Raw genomic sequence first — 17,723 nt, forward strand, 5'->3', positions numbered from 1 at the left:
CGCGGCCTTAGCGACGCTCTGTTCGCTCCCCAGCGCGCCAGCACGACTCTCAGGAAGGTTTCTCGGTCATTGTGATTTCAAAGTATGCAGCACACACAGAAAACAGGTAATTTGCAGATCTACCCACGTTAGGCGAATTCACCTTTGCTGGGATGCAGAGCTTTCACACGAGCATCAGTCACAGCAAGCGTCCCATGCACGAGCAGCACTCTGGCCGAGCTACAGCCTGCGTCTGATGTCACAGAAGCCCCTGGCTCCACTGGACCCACAGGTTTGGAAGTCGAGCCCAGGCGTGACGGGTCAATAGTTGGTTGATCTCGAGGACCTTGAACTCTGACTGCTAAAGGAAATGACGTTTCGCGGAAGAGAACCGAGTTTTAGGGTTGCAGTCTGTCTTGAAGATGGATGGGGTGAGTCTCTGGGTTCACATGTCCTCCCAAGTCAGTGACATCAGCCAACCTTGACCTTTACCCTGAAACCATAGGCTCTCCGTGGCCAGCTGTGACTTCAGGGCTGTTGGACCGAACTTCACCTCAACCAGGACTCTGCTGGGCTCTTCCCGCGTCTCCAGCCCGCCTCCCCTGGACTCTCATTAAGGAAAGAGCAGACTTTCCTTATCTGAACTAACCCCACTTCCCGCTCCTCCCTCCTCCCGCTCTGCGACGCTTGCACGTGTGGGGTCGTTGCCAGCTGGCCCGGCATTTTCACGTCGCGCCCTTGGCCACCTGAGGTATTCGGCTGTTTGTGCCTCCACTGCCCTCAGACTCTTTTCCCAGGGGCTGGGGAGACCCTGCAGGTGGAGGCCTCTGGAGAAGTCTGACCCAGGAAGAGCAAAGCAGGGCCCCCCCACCCCAGGACTGAACTCTGCCATCTGGCCATGGACGGGGGTGTGAGGGCAGAGACTCCAGGGGAGGCTGCCTGGCTGCCCTCCCCGCCCTGCACCCTCTCACCTGTGACCCTGGCTGCCTGGAGCCGGGGCAGGAGCTGTAGACCCCAGGCCCTCTGCTGGCCCTGAGGCCCCCAATTCAATAAATTCGACAGTAGGATCCTCAGGACTTGAGCCAGGAGACGGTTCTCCTTGGCTTTCCAGGGACTTCTGCTCTCCATCCAGGAGACTCCCGACCCCTCTGCCTGCTTCCCCCACTGCACACACAGTCAGCAAGTGAGGGCAGTTCTGGGCTCTGAGTTTCAGAAGCCTGGGCTTACGACGGGCCCCAGCCAACTCGCTGAGCTTGACTCGTGACACACGGCTGATGGGGTGATGAGGGCAGGTGACCAGCATGGACGGACCCTCCCCGGGGCCTCTGCTCTGCCCTTCTCTCCCGGGCTGCTGGTGGTGTGCGTGGTTGTGGAGAAAGTCATGGGAAAGAGCCTCAGTGCCCCCAGAGCTGGAAGAGGGGCAGGGAGAGCGCTCAGAAGTGTCTGGTCTGGAGCAAGGGGATGTGGGCCCCTGGAGGTGACGTGGGCGTGGCCCAGAGGACAGGTGTGAGGAGGCCATCTTCAGGGCCCAGGGTGACCCCGCCAGACCAGTGGCCAGAAGTCAGGACTGAGCTCCGGCGGGCCAGGCCCCAGCATCCCATGGCCCTGGCATCCCACGGCCCTGGCCTGCCTCCTGTGCGGCTCTGGGGTCACCTCAAGCCAGTCCAGTGGTCCCCATCACTCAGGAACAGGGCCCCCAACAATGTCAGCTCACGTTCAGCATGAGACAGTGGTTTCTTATAGCAGTCTGTGACTGGAGATGGACGCCAACATGGGTTTGGTGACGAACCTCCCCTTGTTCTGAGTTCAAATGCCTAATGTGCCGAGAGGAAGCCGGGACACACCATCACCAGGCCAGCACGGGGCCACGGCCCACGTGTCAGGGTGAATGGAAGGTGCTGAGGGTTTGAGAAGAAATATGTAAGCTTTCTCCATTCATTCTCGATGCCAGGAAATGCAGTGATAAACAAACCAGCCAAGGCCGCTCCCTCGAAGGCCACAGACATCTCGTCTTTGCAGCGTGCCCACCGCCCGGGGGGACATCCACCCAGACCACGTGGCCGGCGGTGCCCAGGGGACAGTCCTGGGTGTTCCGTGTTTACTGTGGACTTTGCTGGGGCCGAGCCCTTGCTCCTTGCTCCTGAGGAATGGGGCGAATAGCTGATCACACCAGAGATGCTAAGTGCTTTCCTTGTGTGGCTGCTGGAGCTGTGTCCTGTTCCCAGTTGAGTCTATAAAAGCATCGGCAGCCTCGTTTTCTCATGGGCAGGACTAAAGTACATATTGTCATTGTTTTCCAGAGGCTGTGGGATAGGTGCAGGAGCAGGTTAAACTGCCTTACGTTAGGCGTGGCGGGCGAGCGTTTCCTTAATGACAGTTTCGTCGAGACATAACTCACGGGCCCCACACAGCATCTGTGTAGAGCGCACGACCCGATGTTTTCAGTTCTTTCACACCGTGCACCTGTCAACACACTGGGTTTCAGGACGCGGTCAGCACCCCAAGCCCGTGGCCTCCACGCTCGTTTCCTCCCGCCCACCTCCTGCCCTGGGCAACCACCAGCCTGCTTCCTGCTTCCACAGAGCTGCTGTTCTGGACACTTCATGTGGCTGGAGTCACACAAACCGTCTTTGTGACTCTTCTCAAGGTGTATCGGTACGTTACTCCTCCTTACGGCTGAATGTTGTCTCACTGTTGGGTGGGCCACGTCCTTGCCCACTCACCAGCTGATGGACCCTGGGCTGTTTTCTCTCTGACTATTGTCAACAACGCTGCTGTGAACGTCCATCTCCGAGCTTTTGTGGACACGGATTTTCGTTTTTCTTGGGTGTAGACCTAGGACCGGGCTGTCTGGGCCCCATGGTCTACCCGTCCTCCTAGTCGAACTTCCAGGCTGTTTTTCAAAGCAAACGAACATTTTACATTCCTGCCAGCAAAGTGCTGTGTCCCCGCTTCTCCGTGTCCGCACCTCCCAGCACCTGCTCTCCTCCATCTCTGTGGTCACAGCCATCTGACAGGCGGTGGGGATCGCCTTGTCATGTGTTTGTGGGCATTTGTGAGGCTTTGGGGAAATATCCAGCCACGTGTGTTGTCCATTTATAAATCAAGTTGTTTGCCATTTTACTACTGAGTTGCAAGTTTTCTTTATATGTTCTCGATACAAACCCTTCATCAGACACATACTTTGCAAATACTTTCTTCTGTTCTGTGGCTGCAGAAGATTCTGGAAGAGATGGGAATACCAGACCACCTGACCTGCCTCTTGAGAAGCCTGTATGCAGGTCAGGAAGCAGCAGTTAGAACTGGACATGGAAAAACAGCCTGGTTCCAAATAGGAAAAGGAGTATGTCAAGGCTGTATATTGTCACCCTGCTTATTTAACTGATATGCAGAGTACATCATGAGAAACACTGGGCTGGAGGAAGCAGAAGCTGGAATCAAGATTGCCGGGAGAAATATCAATAACCTCAGATATGCAGATGACACCATCCTTATGGCAGAAAGGGAAGAGGAACTAAAAAGCCTCTTGATGAAAGTGAAAGAGGAGAGTGAAAAAGTTGGCTTAAAGCTCAACATTCAGAAAATGAAGATCATGGCATCTGGTCCCATCACTTCATGGGAAATAGCTGCGGAAACAGTGGAAGCAGTGTCAGACTTTATTTTTTGGGCTCCAAAAGCACTGCAGATGGTGACTGCAGCCATGAAATTAAAAGACGCTTACTCCTTGGAAGGAAAGTTATGACCATCCTAGATAGCATTTTCAAAAGCAGAGACATTACTTTGCCGACTAAGGTCCATCTAGTCAAGGCTATGGTTTTTCCTGTGGTCATGTATGCATGTGAGAGTTGGACTGTGAAGAAGGCTGAGCACCAAAGAATTGGTGCATTTGAACTGTGGTGTTGGAGAAGACTCTTGAGAGTCCCTTGGACTGCAAGGAGATCCAACCAGTCCATCCTAAAGGAGATCAGTCCTCAGTGTTCATTGGAAGGACTGATGCTGAAGCTGAAACTCCAATACTTTGGCCACCTCATGCGAAGAGTTGACTCATTGGAAAAGACTCTGAGACTGGGAGGGATTAGGGGCAGGAGGAGAAGGGGACGACAGAGGATGAGGTGGCTGGATGGCATCACCGACTCGATGGACATGAGTTTGAGTGAACTTGGGGAGTTTGGTAATGGACAGGGAGGCCTGACGTGCTGTGATTCATGGGGTCACAAAGAGCTGGACACGACTGAGCAACTGAACTGAACGGAACTGATTCTGTGGGTGTCTTTTGAAACACAAAAGGTTTAACTTTAATCAAGTCTAATTTACCCATTTTCTCTTTTGGTACTTCAGGTTGCAAATTCTTGATCTTAAACAAATAAACATTTTTGAATGCCAGTTTTCTTTAGAGATGACAGATGTTTTTAAATGTGATGTTGAATATAAAGCACTTTAAGTTTTCAGTTTAGAGGTAGAAGCTTATGGTTATTTGGAAACAGGATGTTTACTGTATTATTGACACAATATGATAGCTCTGTTTCTATTAAATGTCAGACTCACCTGGCAGGCTCTTTTATAAAGAGCCTCTTGGACAGCGTGTGAGCGTGTGTGCTAGAGCCTTCCCGCCATCTTACTGCTCTGGAGACAGTGGCTCCACTGCACCTCACTGGTGGAATTACGGTTTCTCTCTGTTCACTTTGCTCCGTGTCTGAGCCAGAGGAACGCTTCCGGGGCTGTTTGGAGGCTGTTTGTGAGGAGCGCTCATGAAGTCAGCTTTGCCTTTCTGAACTGACCAATGGACAAGCTAAAGCAAAGCTTGGGGACTCTTCTCGGGGAAGAGGACAGCCAGGCACTCACTGGCAGAGCCGGGGAACCAGGCCCACCCCTGCCCCCCACCGCTCCCAAGGCTGGGGGCTCAGCCGTGCCCGGAGCTGGTGGGGGTGACCCTTCCTCCTCCTTGGCCGGACCAGAGGCGCTGAGTCTCGGTGAGAGTGGACACGGATCAAACTGTAGAACAAACTAGGCCAGGCCAGAGTCCCAAGATTCACTAGTATGCACTTGGCTGTTAAAAGTGGACAAATAAAGAGCAAGTTCAAATCCACAGGTAACGCTTCTGTCCCACCCACCTGTTTGGGCTGAATGGCGTCCCCTCAGAACTCACGTGTTGAAGCTGAAACCCTGCGTCCTCAGAAGGCAGTCTGTTTGGAGATGAGGCTTTAAAGAGGTAATTAAGTTAAATGAGGTCACTGGGGCCCTAATTTAACCTGCCAGGGTCCTCACAGGAAGAGGAGCTGGGACACAGGCGGGCACGGAGAATGACCACGTGAGGATGAGACCTCAGGAGGGAACAGCCGGCCAACACCTTGACCTCAGCTTCCGGCCCCAGGACTGTGTGCGTCTCTGTGTGTAGGCCGCCCCACCCGCGGCGCCTGCTGCAGCAGCCGGAGCAGACTAATGGGCCATCTATGCTCACTAGCTTCTGTGAACGGCCGATTCTTTCCCGTTAGAAACTGGTCGAGTGTGACAGGAGGATGCGCATTCTCTCCTGTGTCTGTTGCTGGTGCCTCAGGCAGGTGTGTATTTTCCCAGCTGAGCTCTGCAAAGCATTCAGAAAGCACTTCTGTTCTGATCCTCATCACTGATCGCTAAGGCAAGCATGTGAGGTCCCGAGTATTACCAGCCACAGTTCACACTGGAGAAGCGGAGACTTGCCCTAAGAAATCCAGCTGGTGAGCAGCAGAGAAAGGGCAGCCCCCGTCTGGAGCCCTGAGCCCCTCGTCCACGGGCGAAGGCTGTGTTCCTGGCAGCAGGCTGGTTGCTTCTGGGAAAGGCACTGTGAGTTGAAATGATGTCAGTCCAGCCCAGTTTATATTATGTGCATAAAAACTTTACGTGATTTACGTCATAATGGAGGTGAGAATACGGACCCAGTGCTGAGTTCTGAGATGATTACTCAAAGAACAAACAGCACCTGTGCTCAGGGCTGAGCTAAGCCCTGCACTCGTACCTGCTCCAATGAAACCTCACTTCATCTTCAACGTCACCCAGGAGGGACTGCATGAGCAAAGTGGGGCGAGGCTGCAGGTTTGCCCAAGGCCGCGGGCTGGAGGGGCCGCAGGAGGGGCTCCGGGTGGCAGTTGTCTGATGTCTGCCTGGGACGCTGCCTTCCCAGGGCCGTGGGGAGCCGGGTGTGCTGGCTGGGGGACCCTGGGCACAGCTGGGCTGTGTGGGTCTCTGGCTGAAACCCATTGGTTGAGAGAAGCCTCAAGCGTCCTTTGTTTTCAGGGCAGCTGGAGGGTCCGCAGCAGCTGCTGCTTTCTTGTCAAGACCTGCCCGCCGAGGGCCAGCACCTGCCTGGGGCAGCACCCGATACCTGGACAGGGCCCCTTTGCCAGGAGGACGGGGTCCAGCTGTGGGGCAGCTTCCCCGCAGCCCCACCCCCAGCCCCGGTCTCCAGCAGTGAGAACTGTCACCCTGGACGTGAGCTAAGAGCGTCCGCGGGGTGCCTCTGGCCATCTGTGTTCAGGCTAACGAAGCAGGAAGAGGCGGCTGTTTTCTTAAGCAAGTCCCTGTCCTGAGCCTGCAGCTGGAAGGAAGGCGCTGCTGTTGTTTTTTGGGGCCCTGAGAGCTCAGGCGGGAGGGGCGGCAGCCGGGCTGGGCTCTGCGTGGCCTCCGGTCACGGTCGGTGCCATTGCCGGGAGGCCCAGCGGCTCCCCTGTGTCCTCTGATGGGGAAGGCAAACTTGACGCCATCGGGAAGATGGGACGAGACCGACGTGACCTGTCACGCCACTTTGTCGGCATCCTGATAGGGATCTCAGGGCAGCCCAGTGAGCAGAGAAGCTGAGGGCTTTTCACTCGCCCACAGACTCCACTCTCTTCTACTCAATTTTAAACAGAAACAAACAAAAAGCAACCAAAGAACAAAAAGCTCCAAAAAGCAAGATAGACAGCTTTGAGGCTATTGGTCCCTCTTCTCTTTCCCCTTCCTGCCTCTCTCGCACGCTGCATCTATCCGTCTTTCTGTCTGTTCGTCATCTGTCCGTTACGCCTCTGTCTACCCATCCATCATCCGTCCGTCCACCACCTACCTGCTGTCTCCATCTACCTGTCCAGCTATCGCCAATTCAGCATCTCTGTCTATCCATCGATTACCTCTGTCCCTCTATCATCTACGTGAATCTGAGTGGAAGCCAGGGAAGCAGGGCTGTCTCTCGCCCCCACAATCTAGTGGGACCATGTGCTGTGAGACGCCCCTGGTGACCCCGACAGGACTGAGCCCCCTGAGGGGCCTCGTGCCTCCTGTCCTCATGGACCTGAGACGGGAGAAAGAAAAAGCGACTGCAGGCTCCCTGCAGAGTGTGAGAGCAGCTGCCCCGCCGTTTCCAGGAGGAGGGTGTCCCCAGCGCTGTGCTTCCTGAGGGTGGGACTCGGTGCGTCTGTCTCTCAGCCTCCCGGTGGCCGCGAGCTGGCCAAGGGCCTTCCTGGAGCGCGCCCCAGGGCTCCCGTGTTTCACAGCGCTCTGCTGGGTGCCCTGGGCGAGTGTGCCAGCCCGGGTGTGCCAGCCTGTGTGTGCCAGCCTGCATGTGTCCAGCCCACATGTGCCAGCCGCGTGTGTCCAGCCCTCATGTGCCAGCCTGAGTGTGTCCAGCCCGTGTGTGTCCAGCCCGCATGTGCCAGCCCGCGTGTGTCCAGCCCGTGTGTGCCAGCCCGGGTGTGTCCAGCCCGCGTGTGCCAGCCCGGGTGTGCCAACCCACGTGTGTCCAGCCCGTGTGTGCCAGCCTGGGTGTGTCCAGCCTGCGTGTGCCAGCCCGGGTGTGTCCAGCCTGGTGTGTCCAGCCCGGGTGTGCCAGCCCGCCTGTGCCAGCCCGTGTGTGCCAGCCCACGTGTGTCCAGCCTGCATGTGCCAGCCCGGGTGTGCCAGCCCGGGTGTGTCCAGCCCGCATGTGCCAGCCCATGTGTGTCCAGCTTACATGTGCCAGCTCGGGTATGCCAGCCCATGTGTGTCCAGCTTGCATGTGCCAGCTCGGGTATGCCAGCCTGGGTGTGCCCAGCCTGGGTGTGTCCACCCCGGGTGTGCCAGCCTGCGTGTGCCAGCCCATGTGTGTCCATCCCACATGTGCCAGCCCGCGTGTGTCCAGCCTGCCTGTGCCAGCCCCCGTGTGTCCAGCCCGTGTGTGCCAGCCCACGTGTCGCCAGCCCGGGTGTGTCCAGCCTGGGTATGCCAGCCTGGGTGTGCCCAGCCTGGGTGTGTCCAGCCCGGGTGTGCCAGCCTGCATGTGTCCAGCCCACGTGTGTCCATCCCAGGTGTGTGTCCAGCCCGCGTGTGTCCATCCCGGGTGTGTGTCCAGCCCATGTGTGCCAGCCTGCATGTGTCCATCCTGGGTGTGTGTCCAGCCCGTGTGTGTCCAGCCTGCCTGTGCCAGCCCACGTGTGTCCATCCCAGGTGTGTGTCCAGCCCGCGTGTGCCAGCCCGAGTGTGGCCAGCCCCCGTGTGTCCAGCCCGCGTGTGCCAGCCCGAGTGTGTCCAGCCTGTGTGTGCCAGCCTGGTTGTGCCCAGCCTGGGTGTGTCCAGCCCGGGTGTGCCAGCCTGCGTGTGTCCAGCCCGCCTGTGTCCACCCCAGGTGTGCCAGCCCACGTGTGCCAGCCTACGTGTGTCCATCCCGCGTGTGGCCAGCCCGGGTGTGTCCAGGGCTGGTGCTCGGTCTTGCTGCTCACTGTGCGTCGCCAGCACAGCGCCCTCGGTGCCCTGCACGGCGCCCCGGCCCCCGGGAGCTGCGAGGGACCCATGGTCTGATGCCGGATTCTCGTGAGAAAAGCGCAGGAGGGACAGGAAGCGGGACGGCGGAGCCAGTTCTCATGACTCGGCTCGGGGCAGACGGCGGGAAGACCGCTCGCCCAGACCTTCAGCTGGTGTCTTTGATGTTCTTCCCTCCTCCCGACCCTCGTGCTATCCTCTCCGTGGAAGCAGGGTCTTTGCACAGAGCCTGTGCCTGCGAGGAGCTCCCACTCCTCCTCCTGCAGACTCGCGGCCCTGCTTCTCGGCACCCGGGGTGTCCTGGGGGGACGGGTCTGGACTGAGGCTCTCCTGCCTGCGGCTCATCCCACGGGGTGGAAAGAGATGCCCTCCAATTGACAGAGTCCTGTTTACTTAAAATGATCACAGCACAGAAGATGGAGCACCAGTAAGAACATCAGTCGTCCTTTCGATGCTGGCGAGGATGCCCAGTCCAGGAAAGAGGGGCCCTGGGACAGGAGCCTGGTCTCCAAAGAAAGTCCTCTCTCTGAAGACCTCACTTTGCTCACACAGATGGCATCCTAAGAAACGGAAGATCTACCTACTGCCAAGCAAGACTCTTCTCTGGCTTGAAGGCTCTGCGGCCATGGGGAGACTGGAGGAGAGCTGTGTGGCCTGAAGTGCAGGAGCCTGGCCCCCGACGGTCACGTCGCTGCTGAGCCACATGTTCGAGGCAAAGTTTGCTCAAGCATATTACCTGGTTGGCCACAGGCCAGGAGGCCTGATCCTTCTAACTCGTTTTTAGTTTAAACTGAATTTACAGCTCCCGGGTCATTGGGTAGCAAAGCACGGAGGGTCATGAGCAGCTTCGTCACTTGTGAAACCGATGGTGTGACAGGTGCGGTCAGCTGCCGGCGTGGTGGCGGGCAGGGACGGGCCCTGCAGAGGTTCCTGCAGGAAGGGTGTCTCTGAGTAAATCCCTGCGATACACAGACAGACTCACAGGCTTTGAAACCAGACTGTGATGAGCACAGGGGGCGCGCTGTGGTGGGGATGAGTCAGGCACTCGGGATCGACATGTACACACTTCAGTTCAGTTCAGTTCAGTCACTCAGTCGTGTCCGACTCTTTGCGACCCCATGAACCGCAGCACGTACACGCTACTTTACATCAAATAGATAACCGCCAAGAATCTACCACACAGCAGAGGGAACTCTGTTCAGGACTCTAAAGATCTAAAAGGGAAGAGAATCTGACAAAGAATGAATATATGGATATGCATAGCTGAGCCACTTTGCTGTGCAGCTGAAACTAACACAGCATTGAAATCAGCTACACTCCAACAAAATGAAAGAGAGAAGCATCTACATAAACAAAAATAGGGGGCAGGGTGACTAGTTGGGGCGATGGGGTGCATCACAGTTGGACCAGCCCAGGAGAGGCGTGGGCACCCCAGGTGCCCACCTCCAGCCCCAGAGCGTGCTACGTGTGATCAGATGGCCTGTGTTGCTGAGAGGCGACCTGAGCTAGCCAGGATCCTGCCCTGAGTCCTCTGTGGGTGATCACAGGGTCTTGGACACAGACATGCCCTGGCCTGGGTCCTTGAAGCATTGTCTCCTGCCACGGACATCCCTGGACACACAGGGTGACCAGCGGCCCCTCTGCCCAGGCCTGAGGGGTTTGCAGGAGTGAGGGGCCTCTGGTTCTAAGTCAGGGACTGTCCTGGGTGGTCTGGGATGAGCTGGTCACCCTAAAAGGTCATTACCCTTCTTCCTGTACGGCTTCAGACGGAGAAAGGAAGGTACTGGGTTAAAATCCCTGTGGACAATCTGCAGGAGGCAGGAGCGTCTCTGAGAAGCCTGGGGCCAGAACACAGGCCTGTCTACCAGGTTTAGGCCTCTGTGCTTGCAGAACATGGGCCTGTCCATCAGCTTTAGGCCGCTGTAATTGCAGAACGCGGGCCTGTCTACCAGCTTTAGGCCGCTGTGCTTGCAGAACGCGGGCCTGTCCACCAGCTTTAGGCCGCTGTGCTTGCAGAACGCGGGCCTGTCCACCAGCTTTAGGCCGCTGTGCTTGCAGAACGCGGGCCTGTCCACCAGCTTGAGGCCGCTGTGCTTGCAGAATGCGGGCCTGTCTACCAGCTTGAGGCCACTGTGCTTACCGAACGCGGGCCTGTCTACCAGCTTTAGGCCGGTGTGCTTGCAGAACATGGGCCTGTCTACCAGCTTTAGGCTGATGTACTTACATTTAGGGGCCTCCTTCCTTCTCCCTCTGCGCCCCCTCCTTCCCTCCCCTCCTTCCTGCCCTCCTCCCCTCCTTCCAGCCCTGGACATTTCACTTGATGCCAGGTTCCCCGGCCAGTGGAGCACTCAGGCCCGAGCCTGGCCCCTGGGAAAGGGTCATCTCCCCAGGCTTGTTGTTTTTGCCACACACGATCTCCTTAAACAAGTGGCCTCAGCAAACTCACCTACTCATTGTTGCTTGTTTGTTTGCTTTTGAACTGTCTGTATACAGAGGAGAGGGATTTATTTTGCCAAAAAAAATCAAGGACAGCATCATCTACCCGGCCGGGCAAGGGATCAAAGCTCAGAGATGTGGTTCTGGCTCCTGTGATATCACGTCTCCGACCCACTGTCCTGTCAGTAAGGCGGGCAATAACCTTGTCCCCTTCCTCCTCCTGTGCTTCTGGAATTCTAGCAGGGACGTGGCTGTTAAGATTTCATGGAGAGGCTCAATACAAGATGGATGTTAAAGAATAGGCAAGATTCTGTTAAAGATAAGATGAAAGAGGAGAGTGAAAAAGCTGGCTTAAAACTCAACATTTAAAAAACTAACATCATGGCATCTGATCCCATCCCTTCATGGCAAATAGATGGGGAAACAGTGGAAACAGTGTCAGACTTTATTTTGGGGGGCTCCAAAATCACCGCAGATAGTGGTTGCAGCCGTGGAATTAAAAGACGCTTACTCCTTGGAAGGAAAATTATGACCAACCCAAATAGCATATTCAAAAGCAGAGACATTACTTTGCCAACAGAGGTCTGTCGAGTCAAGGCTATGGTTTTTCCAGTGGTCATGTATGGATATGAAAGTTGGACTGTGAAGAAAGCTGACTGCCGAAGAACTGATGCTTTTGAACTGTGGTGTTGGAGAAGGCTCTTGAGAGTCCCTTGGACTACAGGGAGATCCAACCAGTTCATCCTAAAGGAAATCAGTCCTGGGTGTTCATTGGAAGGACTGATGCTGAGGCTGAAACTCCAATACTTTGGCCACCTGATGCAAAGAGCTGACTTATTGGAAAAGACCCTGATGCAGGGAAAGATTGAGGACAGGAGGAGAAGGAGATGACAGAGGATGAGATGGCTGGATGGCATCACCGACCTGATGGACGTGAGTCTGAGTAAACTCTGGGAGTTGGTGATGGACAGGGAGGCCTGGCGTGCTGTAGTCCATGGGGTCGCAAAGAATCAGACACGGCTGAGTAACTGAAGAACACCACCCTCTTATGAGGACTCTGGAGTGCTTATTTTAAAAATCACAGAGATATGAGAGTAGGATAACCTTGCCACCAGACGCAACCAGTGTGAGAGGAAGGTTCCTGCCTCACTCTCACTCGGACCAGGAGCCGGGCCTGGGACAGACGATTGTCACCATCCGGAGCGCACACATCTGGGCTGTGACTCTGGCCCGCCGGGCAGCCCAGCTCGTTTCCTCCAGGGGCTTTCCTGGCCGAGTCATTTGACCAGGTCTGGGGTGCCGAGGACAGAGCGGAGACTCAGGACACTCAAGCAGCAGGTAGGCGGCCATATGGGGAGCCGAGCCTCAGGGGCCTGCTGGGCTGGTGAAGGGACGGCCAGTCGGCCCTGGGCCTTCTGCTTCAGGGTCTCAGGTTCAAAGCCCCGAGGCTGGGGACTGTCCCCCAACCTGGAGGCAGCCCGAGGGAATCTTCAGCAGCTCCTCAGTGGAGGACACCCCCAGCGCTATCCCCATGGGCTCGGTGGACTTGAGTCCTGCTGGGACAGGAGCAGCGGGAGCAGGAGGCAGATGGGGCGAGTCTGGTCGGAGCCCCGCCAAGTCCATGTCGGGAGAGCGTGCTGCCTTCGACCTCCATGCGGTGGTCCTCACATCACACCTCCCATGCCCTGGACAGGCAGGAAGGGGCGCCATCGCAGGGCCAGGCCCTGTTCCGTCCTGAATGGATGGACGGATGGACAGACAGGTTTCCTGCTGGGGAGTCAGAGCCTCTCACTCCAGGGTGGGGTGGGGAGGAGGGTAGAATTACTGCGACTCTGTCCCCCCACCCCCCCGCCAGGAGGAGGCTGCCTTGACCTTTCTCCGGTCTCCACCCTGCACCGGCAGGTTCTGTCCCGCTTGGTGACATCTGTGTGTGTGCACATGTGGTGACCGTGAACACAACACACTCTCTCTCACACACGCACATGCATGCACACACACACACGCGTGTACACATGCACACCTGGGCCACCTCCGGGTTGGGGTACAGGCGGCAGCGATCTGCTTGTAGCAGCTCCAGGAGTCTTTGCAAGCCCCCGAGCCCAGGGCGTCCCTGCTGATCATCTTTTTTTTGGCCTCAGAGAGTGTGTGGCTGGCTACACCAGGGAGCAGGGAGCTTACGTGCTGATAGGCGCAGCAGGGCTGGAATGGGCAGCATCTCCTCCACAAGCTCGGGGACGGTCACAATCGTCTGCTTGACCCCTGCAGCCCCCATGCGCCTGCTGGGGATTCCTCAGGCCGGGACCTGGAGGCAAGGGGCTGTGAGGTGCGGAGGGCGAGGTTGCTCGTCCTGGACGTGCACAGGGCTGCCCTGTGACCCGTCCTGTGACTCACAGGACGTCCATCTGAGAAACGGGCTCCAGGCAGTTCGTGCCCTGCAGTCCCTGGTCCGGGTGGGCCCCCCAGTGCCCCTGAAAGAACCTCCAGAAGAAACTTCAGTGCAGACTGCCTTAGGGAAAGTTTGCCAGAAATGTGTATTTTTAAAGATACACTTCATGGACCAGGAACTTAGGTGAAATTTCCTGCCAGTTCACCCCACAGGACTCTTCCCAGGTTGGAAGGAACTTGAACTCAGCTCTGAAAGCCTGTGATCGCTGCTCCATGGACACTCATGGGGAAGTTAGTTTTCTGTGTCAGAGGAGAAAACACCCTTGCCTGGGAATGGGAACTGGAAGCAAACTGAATTTATTATGAAATTACTTGAAGGAAATGTCTTCAGCGTCATGTAGATACATCAAGATTCCTCCCGCCCTTTTTGGTTTGAAAACCAAAATCAGTTTTAATGGAAGTAATCTGAAATGAGCGGCCTCTGTAAACTACTGCGGTCTTAGCACCAGCCAGACCCTTTATCCCGCAGTTTGAACAGATGGCGCCACTGCTTCTGGCGCTTATTCTGCGCTGTGTGGAGGTGCCCCTCCCTGCGCGAACACGGCCGTCCGCTCACGGCCCTGGGCTCCGGTCAGCAGGGGCTGCGCCTTCTGCCGGCATCCCCTCCCCTTCCTGGGCCAGGGGCTGCCCGCGCCTGCCGGGGCCCCGGCCAGGCGGCACTGGGATGACCCATCAGAACCAATGAGCACCCTGAGGACAGGGTGGACTCCAGCTGTCCTTGCAGACTGTGGGCCCTCTGAAGCCCCCTGGAGGTTTGTGGCTGAAGCGCCGGACTTGGGGGAGGGTCCCCCCTCTCCTGAGTGTGTGTTGATGGGCCGTGAGCGACGGCACACCTGGTCCCCGGGGGGCTGAGGCCGCACGGCGGGAGGGCGAGGATGCCCTGGTGGCAGAGCCTGGCGTGTGAGCGCAGAAGCCCCTGTGTGGGGCCTGGGCGTGGGGGCCGCTGGCGGGGGGCGTTGCCGCAGCCAGAATGCTGTGCGCCAGCCTCTCGTCTCGTGGACTGGGGGCTCCAGGGGGGCATTTTCAGCCTGCACCCAAATGGCTCCCAACCTGCGGGGCTCCCCACCCCCGGAGCCCAGGAGCCCTTTGGGGCTGTGTCTGAGGGTCAGGACCTGGGGAAGGACGCCTTTCTCTTCCCCTCGGTAGAAGTGACCAGTGACAGCAAGTCCCGCCTTGCCTGGGGCCGGTGTGACCGAGACGCGTGCCGTTTCTCGGGGTCCCTCTGGCAACTCCCTTCATTGCCTCAAGTCTCATTTTCTTAATGGAAACTGCAGCAGCTGCTCCAAGGGGCGCACGCACTCTGAAGGGTTAAGGCTGGTTGAGACATAGGCTGGTATGATTGATATTTTTACTTATGTTAGAATTTAATTGAAATACTTAGTTTATTGCCACCAGTTAATCCAAGTTATTTTTTCCCTCGTTAAGGAACATGCCAACAGCTGTAATTTGATCATTTTTATATGAACCAAAATAGACTTTGGCTTCAGGACGGGAGGAGGGACAAAGGTGTTATTCCCTTTCAAAACTGGCCTGACAGTTTAACTAGCAAAGTTAACAGAAATGAGAAGAAAGAAATTTCATAGGAAAGAAAAGCTATGAAAAGCCTGCGATGTTTTCACAGGAACCTGCCTCGTCCCTGCCTCAGCTCCCAGCATGGACAGGGCGCTCTCAGACCATCTGACAGTCCCCTTGCTGGATGGGGTGGCCGCCGAGCTGCGGGAGCCAGAGGGGCCGGTCGCAGGGAGGGGGCGGCATGTCCCAGACGGGCCGGGGTTCCATGCCTGCAGCACAGCCCAGCCCCCTGGGCCCCCGTGCGGCCCCGAGGCCCTGGCCCAAACCTGCTCCTTAGCCGCAGGTGTGGACGGGCCCCTCCAGCCAGCCTGAAGCCAGCGTCCCCGACCACACGCCCACAGGGGCAGGCTGGGCAGGAAGCAGTCAGCCGCGGAGAAGAGACCCAGCCCCCGCGCCGAGGTGCTTCCTGCCTCGTTGGGCGTGCAGTGCCCGCAGGTGGTGGGCTTCAGATACAAGACTGCGGGACCAAACGTGTCCGGGGGTCACTGTCGTCCTACCCGGCGCTGCTCAGCTGGCTCAGGTGGATGTCAGACGCACATGATGAGACTGGGAAGACGGGAGGTACGAGGCCTTGGTACCAGTCAAGCCTTGGACGCGTTCCTGAGGGCGTTTCAGGCTCGTGGAGTCTGTCCGCCGCCCCCACCAGCACCGCCTCCATCAAGGTCACCCCTCCAGTGCAATCTCGCCCCTGCCAGCGCCCCCTGCAGGCCCCTCCGCAGGCCCGGGCGGCGGGGGCAGCCTCAGCCTCAGCAGGGGGCGGGGGCGCACAGGCCTGGGGTCGGAGGAGACGCGGTCGAGTGAGGTGCTGCCTCCTGGGTCCAGGTCGCAGCCAGCTCCCTGTTCATCCCACGTGGTCCCTGCACTTGGCAGTGATCAACCATAAAGACCGTAATGTTTCCTTCTTCCTGCTCCCAGGGACGTGGCCGATATTATTTATTTATTAATTAATATTTATTTATTAATAAAGCAAAGTTGGCGAGGGGCTTGGAAAGCAGTTCATAAACACAGAGCATCGTGACCCTTGTGGATCCGGGGACTTTATCCTTGTGGATCCCGGGACTTTATGATTTTTTTTTTTTTACGTGAGATACAGCAAACGCTTTAATCAAAATGCCTTCTTACTCTAATGAAAACCACTCAAAAGCGGTCAGTTTACTCAACAAAAAGGAGCGCTCCACTTTCCAGCGGCCAGGCCTGCCGAGCGGGGCTGGGGCGGGGGTGCGGTGGGTGGTCCGCCAGCTGCTCCCCTCGCTGGCGTGTGGAGGCTTGGAGTAGGCTCTGGTTCCCGACCTGCCCTTTCACACGGGGAGTCGCGGGTGCAGGTGGAGAGCTGTGGAGCCACGACTACGGGTGAGGCGCCAGCCCTCTGCTCAGCGCTGGGTCACCTGGCAGGTAGCTCTGAGCCCACGGGGCCCTGTGGGGTCCCTGGGGGGCCAGGAGCATCTTGGCTGTTCCCGCTTCACTCCTTATACAGCCACTTTGGGGGTCAGGAGTCTGCAGAAAATGTTTCTGCGAGACCAGATTTCTGAATTTTCTGCAAAGATGTTTAGAGGTGTTTATGCTGAATTGTCTGAATGAAGCACTTGGACGCCTGGCGTCGCCCAATCTGGTATTATTTTGCTCTAATGCAGGTCCTGGCAGAGAGCGCGGTGATGTGATCTGGCCTGGTCCCCCGTCCTCCCCCCTGCTCTGAGGATTGTCAGCAGCCCCCCACCCCCGCTCCAATGCTGAGTGCCAGGGCCTCATGGCTCAGGAAGAACGTGGCCTCTGCCTCAAGCTTTGCTCAGGCCCCTGCCCGCCCTGGGCCCTGCGGGAGCTGCTCTCCAGGCTGGGGGTCCTCGGGCTCCCAGAGCCTACGGGAGACGGGTGGACAGGAGCAGGGGGAGCCAGCGCTTCTTCCTACCCACGCCCGTCTGCGTCTCCCTCCGCTCACTCGGGGGCGTGCTGAAGGTGAGCTGGCAGCCTCGGTCTGGGGGTCCGGGTTCTGGCAGAGCCTCCCACTCGCTCCCCATTCTGCTGTGTCTCTCCAGCCTGGCTCCCGCAGGCCGTCACCCGGAATCCGTACCCTGCTCTTCGCTGCCCATCTGCCTTCTCTGCCGCAGCATCGTGCGTGTGGGAGCCCAGCCTGCCTGTCGCCGGTCCACCGTGCCCCGCTTCCCCACCCCCGGCACACCCGGGAGGCCGGGCCGCTCCAGCCACATGCTGCTCAGCTGCGGGGTCGGTGGGTGACGGCCTCGCCGAGGTCGTGGGTGCCTCACGGGCCTTGCCCGGTGGGACGTTCGTGCATGGAGACACCCAGTGACTGTTTGGAGCACGAATCTATGCTGGAATGAATGAGAGAAGAGACGGGAGCTGGCCTGAGCGTTTCCCTCCAAGCACCCACCAATGACGCATCAACCAACCAGCGGAATAGCCTCTTCACTAGGTTGCCAGCGGAGAAACCCAGCAGGTGCCGTGCTCACTGGGAGTAAAGCACCGTCCCCAGCAAGGTCGGGGCCCCCGGACACAGGGGACAGCACCGCCTGAACACACAGAGGACAGGCACCAGC

Source organism: Budorcas taxicolor, chromosome 11 (assembly GCF_023091745.1).
Source record: "Budorcas taxicolor isolate Tak-1 chromosome 11, Takin1.1, whole genome shotgun sequence".
Lineage (NCBI taxonomy): Eukaryota > Metazoa > Chordata > Mammalia > Artiodactyla > Bovidae > Budorcas > Budorcas taxicolor.